The sequence below is a fragment of the Nuphar pumila genome, chromosome 11 (genome assembly GCF_984573655.1).
Source record: "Nuphar pumila chromosome 11, dmNupPumi1.hap1.1, whole genome shotgun sequence".
Lineage (NCBI taxonomy): Eukaryota > Viridiplantae > Streptophyta > Magnoliopsida > Nymphaeales > Nymphaeaceae > Nuphar > Nuphar pumila.
Window position 1 is genome coordinate 6,022,018 of NC_143259.1, and position 14,399 is coordinate 6,036,416.

At 35.4% G+C, this 14,399-nt stretch overlaps 1 pseudogene across 1 annotated transcript; it reads right to left on the bottom strand.

The window, feature by feature from the left end:
• Positions 1-7,179: 7,179 nt before the first annotated feature.
• On the bottom strand, positions 7,180-12,374 carry LOC149821758 (acyl-CoA-binding domain-containing protein 4-like; annotated as a pseudogene). Its single transcript, XR_016426165.1, has 10 exons — positions 12,239-12,374; positions 11,989-12,066; positions 11,797-11,910; positions 11,472-11,538; positions 11,225-11,286; positions 10,746-10,882; positions 10,510-10,636; positions 8,609-8,723; positions 8,401-8,489; positions 7,180-7,275 (listed from the first exon to the last, which is right to left on the bottom strand). The product of XR_016426165.1 is annotated as an acyl-CoA-binding domain-containing protein 4-like (transcript).
• Positions 12,375-14,399: the final 2,025 nt, after the last annotated feature.

Sequence of the window (14,399 nt, forward strand, 5' to 3'; positions counted from 1 at the left end):
GTGATCCTAGGCACGAGCCTCGAAATTATAAGTGGTATCAAAGCTATTGGTTGTAAAGAAGATCAGGTATATATATCGAGTGTCAAGTTTGAGATAAAAAAAATGATGTCAAAGAGAACTTTGGCCTATGACCAAGAAGGGTTAAGGATACGTTGATTCAACAATGTTTATAAGGCTAGAAAAACAAAGAAAACTTTGTTGCAGGTGGAGCAAAAAGTTAAGAAAAAAGAAATGGGTGATCGTTCTTCATCAAGATCTTCTCAGGTTCAATCACGGGATAGGTCATTTCAGAAAGTGGTTAAATTTCAAAAGAAGTCTACTCAAGTTCATGGGCAATGTGCATGAGATTATGATGTGATAACATATGTTTTGTCAACTGAATACACATATTCGTGCATGAGAAATATGACTTTTGCAGGTAAAAAAAGCAAAGTAGTGAAGTTTTCAGAGTTCAAGATTGGCTTGAATTTGATCTCTTTTATCAGCTAAACTGTTTGGGGCTTAAAGAGAGAGGGTGTTTAAAGAGAATTGGTTGGAGAGCATTCGAATTAAAGTAGAGAACATTGATTGTAGTTTGAATGAGTCTATATTAGACTAGGACTCACTTTGCCAAATAAAAAAGTTTCTTTTGGACTCTTGTTTATGGATAGATAACTACTCTAACTTTGGATATTATAAATAGAGAGTGTGACACTTTAGAAAAGGTAAAAAGGTAATTCTTGGCTTAAGAGATGAAGAAAAAAGAAGATACCTCTCTTTTGATACAGAAAAAGAACGATTTTACTCTCTTGAGTGGTTCTTCGATACTTGAGGCTTCTCTTGAATTTTGAGAGAAGTATGAGAGAATTTAATGACTTCTTCTTGGTGACAGAGAGAAAGGTTTGGGCTGCATGCATCAATCCTCTTAATTGGTTGAACGACATGTGTAGTTGTTCTCGTTTGTAACTTTATTTGTTCTCTTGTATTAGTGATTGATTTTATTAATAAAGGCTCTCAATACTCTCTACATGAACGTAGACAGTTTTGTTGAATCACGTAAAATCCTTTTGTCTTATGGTTATTTGCTTTTTTATTATTTTCATTGAGATTGTTTGTGTTTTCTAATCACATCAATATCATATCAGACCAAGTGTGATCCTTGGCACATACCTCAAAATCACAACAATCTGATCTTGTTTTGGAGTCATGACTGCAATTCATACCCCTAAGACCCCCCCTTTTGTTGACTAGGCCAAGTGAAAAACTCCTCTTTCACCTGGCACACATTGGCAGACCTTCTGTTGATCAAATAGTTTGATTTGTCCATATGAAATAGATTTTTATTAATAATTGTAGCCATTTTTTATTTTATCTCAAAAAAAAAATTCGGGGATGCTGCCCCCGAACCCCACACAAATTTTTTTTTTTTGCTACACCCCTATTTGCACCCCCCCCCCCCCACACACACACACATGAATCCTAGCTATGCCCCTGGTCTCATGGGTTCCAAACTCGTGGCATCCCATCAATTAACTTAGTAACATTCATAAGTCGCCCTTGGCAGATGAATGGATCCCTTGAGGGCTCTAAGATCTCTTAATTAAGATAACCTGATCTTACCACTTCAGCCATATAATTGAACCTAGTAAAGCCAAACATGAATATGCACAAGTTACAAGGCTTGAATGTGAAATTTTGAAAATGTGATGGGGTAGCCCTAGAAACGGGATCTAACCATAGTGACAAATCCCGCAAAAAATTATCTGAAAATTAAAAATGGTAATTTCTTGCAAGTTTATCAAAAACATAATTATCGCATTTTAAACATGATATTTATGTTTTTATCTGCTATTTATCATAAAAAACCATGTAGTTTTTATTTTTGAATAATATTTATTTATTGTAAAACTTTATTAATTTTATATTTTTAATTTAATTTTTATTGTTGAGGTGTTGCCAAAAACATGCAAGATTTTCAAGAATTTTTCAATTTCTTGCGAGTTTTTGGCTGCCAATATTTTGCCGCTTTTAACTTTTGCCACTATGGATCTAACCAACAAAATCCATGTAAGAATGTTGGACCTTGCATTGATATAGCATAAGGCCCACAAGGTGTGATCGATTGCCCAATCACCTGATCCTGTTTTGTACCCATAAGTGCAATTCAGACCCCAAGACACCTTAATTGAGATAGTCTGATCTTACCAATCAAGCCATCACGTTCAAAGTTTGTGCACTTTACATGTCGGGCTGCAAATGATTCGGATATGGGCTGGATCCTGTCTGAACTGAACTTTGTGCACTTGATCTGAATTCACATCCATAACTAAAAGAGTCCAATGATCTAAGATTGAATACACATCTTAACTGTATGTGGTGATACAGTATCCACTTCAAATAAGATAGGATTTTGATTCAATCCAAACTGAATTCAACTTAGAATACTAGACCGGATCCGAAAATAAACTCCATATGTGTGTGTGGGTGGGGGACTAGTTAAAAGTTACACTATCATAACCAAGGGGTCTCAATTGGGTTCAAATCTCTTACGGCAATAATTCCCCAGCTTGATTCCTATATCCAAAGGACAGAATCATATATATGATCAGGTTTATTTATCATTGAACTAGTTATATCAATGTTATCAGCATTCAATTGATTGAAATGATCGAAAACATCCGTAATAGTAATGTTATTTTTTTAAATACATGGTTATTTTTTTATATAAAATAACTTACTCTTTAAGTTCAAATTTGTAAAGAATACTTTCTTATTTTTTGAAAAATATGTCCGACTTTTGTTTTCTTATAAAAAAAAAAGGATCACGAAACTAATCATGAATTTTTAAAAATGTCATTGCTTTTGAGAGTATTTTGATTATTGAAATAAGTTCAATACTGCTAATGTTATATACTTAGCCAATCTGGTATAAACTTCATTGGGTTGACAAGACGTCACAAGTTTGAAACCCTTAGGTGCAAATTCCTTGCTGCAAGGCTAAAACTAGGTAGGCTTTATGCCAATGAACTCAAAGAGTAAACTGGTTTTTTCCTAGAAATAAAAAAAAATGTTAATATAATTAATTTAATATTAGATGAAACAATTTATATATATATATATATATATATATATATATATATATATATATATAACTAAAGGAAGGTTCAAAATCTACAACTGCTGATAATCAATGGTGTTCCTTCTCTAACGATCAAGTTTTCATTGATCAGAATTTTCATATTGGACTTTTATCATTCATTGAGGGAGCGGCATATTTTGGATTATGAATTTTTGATGTTTAGATAAGTTTTTTAAAGTGCTAAAAATTAGTGCCTCCACAATATTTTGTATTGTAAAGTTTTAAATGAATCGTGAGCCATTGATTTTTCACGCTTCGAAAAAACATTCCTATATGTCATAAAGTCTTTGTGTAAAACATATTTCTTACTAAATAGATTATAAAGAACAAATATATGTGGTCCCATTGATGAAATGCTCAAGCATTGGAGAAGGGGTTCATCCTATTGTGATTGTTTGCAGGCCATTGATTTTTTAAACATTCTAAGAACCTATCTATGCATGATCAAAAAAAAAAAAATACCAAAAAATCGAATAGCATGTTTCATTTAGCATTGTACCCATTTTATAGGTTTTCATTTTCCTATATATATATATATATATATATATATATATATATATATATATATATATATATATATATATATATATATATATATATATATATATATATATATGTGTGTGTGTGTGTGTGTATGTGTGCACGCGCGCTCTCAATGGAATTCGAAGCCATGGTTTGGAAATCCAAGTTTCAGTCAAATTTCTAAGAGTTTGTGGACGTTCATGAACACGTCAAATGGCACCTCGATCCTCCTAATTTCAATTGTCCAATAGTCCTGGGAATTTAGCATCGTGTTCCTTTCAAAAGATCATAATCAACAACCAAAAATATCATGTGGGAGGCAAGATCCTCGTCTACCAGACGTTTTCTGTTTGGTTTCTCTAAAAGAGAAAAGAGCTAAAGAACAAAAAAAATGAACTATTGAAGAGTGAGAACTAGGTGGCAGATATCTCTAGATACAACCAACATGACAAATCTTGGTACTGAGATCATAGTTGCCAGTAGGGCTGTCAATAGGTCGGTTTGTATCCGGTACTGGACCCGATCTGAACCCCAATTCCGCATGGAAAGTGCCAACACAAATAATATTTGGGTGGAACCCAACACAACCCGAGCCAACATTGGGTAATGATTTTTTTCACCCAACCCTAGTATTGTATATATTTTTAATAAAAATAAAATTTAAAAATTATGTGAGTCCAAGTTTGCCATTTTATTTTCATGACCCAACAAAACTCGAACCCGAACCTGAACCTGGTTATTATTTCTATGGGCGGGTCCAGGTCAACCATGACTGGAGCTGTTGATAGAGCTAGTTCCAGCGATGCTACGAGGTCCTAGTACTGGTATGTAAATTTTTTAAAAAGTTTTAGGTACATTTTTACTTGATTGACATACTAATATGGATTTAAAATATTTCTATTATATTTTCATAAAGATACCTACGTTAAAATAGTTAAACACATTCATGTTTAATCACTTATTATTGTATTACCATTTCTTTATTAGCGATAATATAAATAAAAAACACTCGTAATAGCAGTGCTTTACAGTACTGACATTGTCATACACTGACCGCATAGACAAACACCAATAGGATGGAAATCTGTCAAGTTTGGGTTTCACACAGTGGAAGAGAATACTATTAGGAAAGTGGGTGCATGCAGCTCAGTGGAATTCTGGTTCTAACCATGGGCTGGCCAATTTTCCCTCATAAGACTCCTTGAGTGTGAAATCACTGGAGATCTCTATAAATCTTTGAGACACATTCCCATGCATAGCATTATTTTTTAGCATAATCAATGTGTTATAATGATCTGCGTGGAATTTAACTTGTTAGGACCTCATGTATTGGTTTGGACCAAAGTTATAGGAAGTTTCTTAGGTTGGTGGGAAGCGTGCTTCCTGAAAACTCGCTTAGAAAGTGAGATACTCTTCATTTTTTAAACTTCACGAGAATCTCGATTCTCCCATGCTTCTTCTATACTTCTCACTCACATGGTATATGTTTTCTATATGTTTTTCTCATGTTTTTCATTTATTTTTTTCACGCTTTCACTTACTTTTCATGTACTTTTTTAAAATTGGTCATCATTGTTAGATTTTAACAGCAATTGTTTTTACTGAAAAATCATAAAATATAAGAATAATCAATTTTATTTTAGGTTTTACTTGCTTTCTTGTTCGATTCCTATTGAGTTACTATATTGCTTCTTTTTTTATTTATATTTCTCTTTCAAATTGATTACTTCACTTACCGCTTTCTATAAATTTTAAAATGCTTCACTTCTCGCTTGCGCTTTCTGTATCGTTTTTTTGCTTCCGCTTTCTAGTTTGGCAACCTTGGTTTGGACCTTCAGCAATGCATTTAATTCTCAAGCTGAGATGGAGCTCACTCGCACATGAGACACCAAGGTTTCTGCTCAGCAATCTGATATTGGTAAAACATCATTCTTGTCAAAGCCTACCTGCAACACTGCCAAATTTTTGAAAATTACCATGGACGGCATCTTTTTTTCATAAAAAGATCCTTGAAAGGTATTTCGAAATAGCCCAGAGGAGTTTGGCATAGTGGAAGGGGCCTTGGCTGCTACACAGGTGGTCAAGGTTTCATTCCCATGGGTGTCAGCCCCTTGCATATAAAAGGGACAAGGACATTATGTCCCTTGCTCGTGCCGAAGGTAATTTCATGGGGCAAGGGGTGTGTCGTGAGTTTGTACCATCAAAAAAGAAACCATAAGTGCAGCAGACAGCAAACACGATCTCTAATCCCGATGATGGTTTCTCCATTCCTCAACAACAACAACAACAACAACTACAACTACAACTACAACTACGCCTTCATCTCAAAACAATTGGGGTCGGCGATATGAACCAACAAAGAAAATCATTCTGGGTCTTCCACATGAATCCTTCTCCTCTATTCATTTCTATCCAATGCGGCCTTAAGCATGAGAATAGAACGTAACAAAGAAATTATCTAAAATGTATATCTTAGTAAAGTTGATAGAATTTTATTATAAGTATATAGAACATGCGACGCCTTCTGCAAATAGTCAGTTCCAGAAAATCCAACCAGTAGCTGGCCTCCAACCTATTCACACATTCATATGATCCAATGGACAGCAGCTAAAGGACGCCTCTTCTCAGACTGGAGAATGCCTAACCAAATAGGACTGACTGCCTCACACAAATCGAGACAATCAATTTGGTCATAAACCTACAATAAAATGAATTAGTAAACCATATGAATTGGCAAAACACATACATAGCATGTAAGTTTGTGAAATTGAATCAAGCCCAGTATGGTTTCAGTACTTCTACATCTGCAGTAGATGATCAAAATTACAGATATGGTCTTGCAAGTATCAGAAATAGTTTTTACCCTAGAATGCATATAACCTCACCATGCATTTGGAATGTGGCATTGAAGGGACCAGATGCAATTGCTTCCTTGATTTCATCCAAAGGAGTGTCAGTACAGTTCCCACTTTCAATTCCTCATTCACCACCGGTTCCAATATCTCAGTTCTTTCTTTAAGATGATTGACAGTTCACCACAAATTTCTCATTTCACACTTTTCCAATCAATAGTGGGTTGAAAACCCCAAATTCGTAGAGAAATAACTGAATCCCTAATACCTCCATTTTTCCAATCTACTGTCCAAATACAGTGTTAGGTGAACAAATATAAATTGGTCAGAAGGTCAAAAGGCTCAAACAAAGGTGAAATATGGATGCCTCTAACGAAACAATTTACAACATCAGGAGCAGCAAACCATCCATTGGTTTAAAAAATATGTTAAAATCAATTTGATCTCATGCAAGTTTTGGCTACAAGATGAGACCAATTTTACAAGCCCTGTGATAAGGTGCAGAAAATACATAATTGGTGTCATTAAAAAAATTAATATTATGAAGTTCACTGCACTACAATGAAAAGATTATCTCAGATAAAAAGGGATGCTGTCAAAACAACCTTAACAACCATATATGAACAATATTCATGAAAATAAGGGATTTTAACATCATATTCTACCACATAAAAAAGCATAAACATCCTATTTTTTGTCTACCTCGTTGTAATTTTCATTATATCCTCCAAAAACAACCAAAAGCTTCTCACCTTCTGAGGACAATGTGGTGAGGGTGAGGCCCTATCAATCACAAAGTTTTAGACAAAAAGTTATTTTTAATTTAGACATGGAATCAGATTGTATACAGAAGTAAAAAGAAACAAATAAGAAACTTGTACTTCAAACTTATGTCAACAAGGAGATAGTTGCACAAAGAACATTGAATAGTGATTTGACTCCAAAAACTGTGTAGAAGTCAAAGAAAAAGCATGGTTCTGCCAGGCATGCAATGTCAAAGCGCACAAAAAAGGTTGCCACTTTTCAGAGAACAACTTTACAGATGGAGACAAAATCTTGCCATTTTTTTCACCCGACTTCATAGCCAATCATTTTCCAACAACATATTCAGAGCTAACATCAAATGTTAAAAGACTAAAAGGAAAATAACACCATGTTTTAAAGAATATTTTTTTCAAATAAACTAACAAAGAGCATTTGATAATACTCATTCAGTTTTTATGGTCGCAAGGATGTGCATATAGCTGAAGAAAAACAAAGATGATACCTATAAACTGTTAACTTGTTATATCATCTTCTACAATTTTTAGCCAAATTCAAAAGCCATAAATGTTCATTTAACAGGTAAACTATTTTCTAGCTGCAGAATAATAATCCCACAGAAAAAAGCATCATGAAATCCATACTCGTAGATGTCAAGCTATGTCACATGGGTGCGGGTGCGGGTGTGGGTGCAGGGGTGCGGCACTTTCAAAAAACTTGGGTGCGAGGGTGCGGCAAAAATATAAAAAATTATATATATATATATATATATATATATATATATATATATATATATATATATATATATATATATAAAGTCCAAAAGTTGAACATAAATGACCCTGGGTGCATTGACTGCACCCAGGGTCAGGTTGACCGCATCGGGTGCAACGCGGCTGCGGCACCTAGTTGGCGAGTCCCTGTGACATAGATGTCAAGATTACAAGCATAACCACAATGTATACTCTACTGAAGAACAAACAGAAGCCTTCGTACAGTTTCTATCTCCATTTTAACAATCATTCGATTTCAGCAAGGCGGTACAAAATTTAATGGAGTAAGCTAATGTTACTGCATATCCCTCAACCAAAAGTTCATCCACATATATTTGAGTATATGTGCACTTGAGAGGCCATAGGAAGTAACCTCACTGGCTATTGGATCCTGATCTTTGACACTTGTCACTACTGACCATACAAGCTTAGACAAACTTAACACCAGGGTATCCTGAGCGCCTGCAATATTGAGTCATAAAGAGGAAAAAATAGCAGTCACAAATGAATAAAAGAATCCTACAGAATGCAACAGATAAATTACCAAATCAAACTCGATTTCTTTAGTAACGCTTACATACCACATCTGTTTTCCCCACCACCAACAATAAACCAATTTTCACCTATAGTGGCACCTGCATGACCAGCTCTAGCACTCACAACTTCACCCTGAATTTGTGGCTGGAACCACTCCATCTGCAGCACAAATTAATGTTGACATGTTAGCTGCAAATTAACTTGTGAATTAAGGTACTAAAGATTGGTAAAATAAGGAATAAACAATCATATATATATGCTACAATTGATTGTACCTACGATTGAGTTGGAACCTATGATGCAAATTGTTTTGACTCAATCTAACCTCATAGATGTATTCAACATGCTCGATTTAGTAGGAATCAACCCTTGGATCATGTTTTCTTGCCAAAAAAAATGTTTTTATGAGATGCAAGAAATCGATGCATCCATAGATATAGACATTGATTTTTTTATCGCCAGAAAAAACCGTATACAAGTCGGATACAAAAGCCGGTTCCCACTAATAAAGAGACATACATCACATATATGGAGTTAGAGATGAGGGAACAAAAAAAGCGCATGTTGTTTGCTAAGTTGATTGTAAATACAAAATACAATCACCCGTAGCAAACATAAACCATATATATAGGGTAATACATTCATGCTAAATGGGTTTTTCGGCTTTTCCAGTGTTTTTTTCGCAGTTCCGACCCCATAAATGTGTTGGGCATGGTCGATTTACTAGGAATCCACACCTGGATCACGTGTTTTCGATGAAAAAAATGATATTTGGAGCCTCAAAATTTTACAAAGTTTTTGGACCATTCATTTTTTGAACCTTATAAAAACTCACCCATGTGTCGGAATCAAACGCTTCAAGAGCTGATCCCTATAAAATCAAGTACATAGATCATGACTGTATGGTTAGAATTTAAAAATAAAACAAAAAAAGCCTGAAAAAAAACCATTTAGCATGGATGTATTACCATATATATATATGGAGAGAGAGAGAGCAAACAATTATATATATAGAGAAAGATGCAAATATGCTAAATGGGTTCTTTATTTTTAGATTTGACCTTATAGATGTGATCTACGTGCTTGATTTTACCGGGATCGGCTCTTTGAGCATTCGATTCCAATGCATGGGTAGGTTTTTATAAGGTTTGAAAAAACGATGAATCAAAATCTTCATAAATTTTCAAGGCTTCAAAAACTGTTTTTTTATCGAAAATACATGATCCAGGTGTTGATTCCCTGTAAATCGACCATGCCGAACACATCTATGGGGTCAGAATTGAGAAAAAAGCATCAGAAAACCTGAAAACCCCATATAGCATTTAGCATATTTCCATGCTTTCATCTCTCTCTCCCTGTATATATATATATATATATATATATATATATATATATATATATATATATATATATATATATATATATATATATATATATATATATATATATATATTAGTTCAAGGTTGAGAATGCGCACACACATATATATCTAAGGCCATTTCCCCATGTCCTATTTGTACAAAGCTCCCATGCTGTATGAAGCATGTTTTGTGTTTTGTAATGTTTTGCACCCATGTCCATGTCTATGTACATTAATAGTTCGAATGATGAATAAACCTTAAGATGCATTGGTTGTGAATAAAATAATTACATGATCAAGAAACATAACAAATCAAAATCCAAGGGTGACCGAAGAGGTTGCATAACCTTTTCCTGAAGTCGTCTAATGCATAGATATGAAGCACTGGGGAGGAAAAGTATGACCCAAACCACACAAGATAGCTTTAAGCGATGTGGCAATCATCTGAATGCCTTTAGATTAAACACACAACTATTACATTGAAGTTTTCAACTGTCCAAACAAGTTTTATGATAACATATGTTGAAGTGCAAAACAATCCCAAATTGTATCTAGACTACTACCTATTATAGGTATTGAACTTACTGTGTCCAAATCTAGTACATGAAGATCATTAAAACATGTTGAATGAGAACCACCACCAAAAATCAGAAGGTAACGTTCAACATGCACTGTGGTTGCATGATCAAATCTTGGCAAGGGAGGCTCGTGACTGCACAAACAATGAACAGAAGCAACAGGACTTTGAACAGGATAGGATTCATAACTTATTGACATGTAACGAAAACAATATCTGTTTATGAAAGAAGGTAGTGTTTTACCTGGTTTCCACTGCTGCCCAATTCATTGTTTCCAACTCAAGAATATGGAGGTCATTTAGAAGCTGCCCTTTAGCTCCACCACCAAACATCAATAATCTAGAGCCAAACAGTGTGATAGAGTGGCCCCAACGAGCTATCTGAGATCACCATATTCACACTTACAAAGATTCTAAAATTCTAACATATATGAGTGTGCATGCACACGTGTGTGTGCGTCTGCAATTCAGAGGTTCGGATTTTCTCCTTAAGTCAGACAAGTAGGATTCATAGATTTTGGTAAGAACGTAATGATGACACAAAATTTGAGAAAAACAAAACTTAAGAATGGAGCAAGGACCTTAAATGAAACACGGCCATCTGTACATCCAGAAATGAACAGGAAAACTGGATAAATTTCAGTTTGCATAATACAAGACAAAAGTGTCATTTGTGTATCATTCAACTAAACTAAACTGAAAAAAAAAGGACAGTGACTTTACTGGGATTTTTTCAGATGTCTGAACAATGTTCCAGCAGTGAGTGTCCACATCAATTGATCGAACTGCTTGGCATCAAAGGCATACATCATGAGATGGACAAGTAACTAGAAAAGTAGTTGAAATGACAGATCTATTGGAAGGCAATGTCAATTGGATCATGGAAATTAAAAGAAAAGAATGAGGCTGCTTGCAGAATTATTGGATGCCTGTTCAACTTTCAACTTTCTCTATTTTGAAAAAAACAAACCTGACACAGTTTCAGAAGAATATTTCATATATCCTCCTATAGCTAGAAGTTTATTTCCCCATTTCACCTGTGTGGGAGACATGGAAATACATAAGATTGATAGAATGGGACTCGAAAATGCAGAGAGGCTGTCAGCACCTATGTCACATGGATACTCCATTTTGGCCCCAGTATCTTGTCCCGTTATATACTAGTCATATTGAAAACTTCATAAAAATGGTTGTATCCCTGTATCCATGTGACATAGGTTTGCGTTGTCATTTGAAGAAGCATTGAGAAGGAATTTTCTGCATTTGAAATGTTGTAGATCCATTATACTACTAACCACATGATGGCACGAGGAAGCAGGGAATGGTTCATGAGCGTGACCATCGAGGTTGTCATCTTGATCAAGAGTTGGTTTCACTGCAGACCATGTCAAAGTCTTGAAATCAAGAATCTGGACAAAGTTGCATTATCATAAGACACAAAGGGACGGATACTTGAATGTAATATAGCATCAATCCTTTTACTCTACCTGTACATCAGACAGGTATCTTCCATTTCAACTGCCACCAATCACGTATAGCTTTTCCTGCACTATTTCTGCTGTGTGCTGTACATTTGACATACAACCAAATCCACCAGTGTGCAAGGATGCACAAAAAAACAAAAAACAGAACCAAAATTGCAATGCTCATCAATCAAGAATAACTAAATATGATGCATGAGAAGTCTGCACCAAAGTTAAAGCTGAAACCAAAATGGAACTTCACTTATGCTCAAACCTTGTAACGAGCAGACGGACGAGAACCAGATGTGGGGAGTGGTACCCACTGGTCACATGGCATCGACAGTTGAAATGCTTCCATAGTCCCTTATTTCAACATAGCTACTGCTGATGCAATGCAGAAATACACCACGAGGCGCATTTACGCACAATTATGAAAAATAAAGATAAATATTCAATATTGCACAGGAACATGGCAGCATGAAATTACTTACGTCGTATTAAGTATAAATATTACAAAACAAAATGGCAGATGACAGAAGCGACGACGGCTTCCTTTTCAGTAGAGATCATGGATCATGTTTTATGATAATAGAATGTTGCCAGAGCAAGAGAGAGAGAGAGAGAGAGAGAGAGAGAGAGAGGTTATTCTATGACATATGAGCAGGGGCGTAGCTAGGGGGGGGGGGGGGCAGGACTGGGCTGTAGCCCAGTCCTGACTCCCGAAACAGTTAAAAAAAATTTTTTTTTTTAAAAGCTCAGTCCTTGCCCAGCCCCGATTCCATATGAAATAGATTTTTATCCATTTTTGTAGCCCAGCCCAGTCCTAGCCCAGCCCTGACTGCAGCAAATAGTTTGATTTGTCCATATGAAATAGATTTTTATTAATAATTGTAGCCATTTTTTATTTTATCTCAAAAAAAAAAATCGGGGGCGCTGCCCCCGAACCCCCAACTATGGCACAAATAAAAAAACTTTTGCTACACCCCTGTTTGCCCCCCCCCCTTACATGAATCCTAGCTACGCCCCTGCATATGAGGCTTATTTACAGACAATCATGAAAAATACTCGAGCAAAACCATATTCAAAATTGTGCACGATCATGGCATAATAAAATTACTTATCAGATATTGAATATAAATACCGAAAAACAAAAAAGACACAGAGACCCGCTTGATTAGTTATCCAGACAACAATATGTTCACACGTAAAACAACAAAATCTAGAGAAAAATCAATATAGAAACAAGATAGCTTCGATCTGTCTCGCACCAATATAATTAAACACGTTGGCTCTCACACTGTTTTCTGAAAAATGGATCCTATGATTCACATTAGGTTGGCAATTTGGGAGTGGAGGCAAGCGCGTTGGGCACATCCTGCAACTCCCAAATTCAATCAGAACGCACCCGACTAGTCTCTTCCAACATCAATTTGCTACTTCTTCAATTCGAATCCTTGATTTTTCTCTGTTGGGTAATCAAGATACGAATTGGATAATGCCCATCAAGTGAAAATCGGATCAATCGTAGCAGCAGATCTTAAAAATAGTGTTAGGCAACGAAAAGCGATGCTTCTAAATACTATAAGGTTACATGGTAGCAGGATCAGTAGCTGCTGAATCATGAAGCTCATCCTTTTCAACACCAATGGGAACAAGAAACTCGTGCATTTGCATCTTGGTGACAATTCTAACGTTGGCATTCATCTAGGACCCGATCCAAGGATGGTGAAGAGATGCACTTGCCTTGCTAAAATTGAAAAAGTAAAAAAGAAGAAAAAATGAGAAAAAAAGGCACGATGGATGGTATGCTTGGCGGAGTCCTTTTGGGTTTTGCTCTTTGAAGAAAAGAGAGAAAGAAAGAGAGAGAATAGGGTTTCTTCCTCTTGTTTTGTGTGGGGCTTCTACAAGAGATTAAGAGAGTGAAAGAGAAGGACAAAGAAAAAAACAAAAGCTTTGATTGGAGGTGTTCTTCATCTTCCCTTTTTATTTTCTTTTTGTTTTGTAAAGATTAGGGCAAGAGAAATGCACTATTGATTAGGTAATATTCTTCCACTTTCACCTATCTATTTGCTTTGACGTTTCTCTATTATGATGATTTGTGGACTTATTGTGGGTAGGCATTGTGTATGCTCCTTTATAGTCATTCTTTATATCACATGGTGGAGTTGTTGTTGGGTTGCTCTCAATCTCGTGGTTTTTACCTTTCATTTTGAGAGGGTTTTCCATGTTAAAATTGGTGTGTGCCTCTGTCTTATTGTGTTCTTTATTTTCTTTATTATGCCTTGCTTTTGTTAATCAAAATATATATATTGTGGTATCTCTTGGATGATAAGAGTTTTCTTTTGGAGCTCAGGTGGAAAGAGTTATTGTATGTGTTATGTGCAAGGCATACAAATGTTCTTCTTTTAGGTAATCTGTTGTCATCGCCTTCGTTT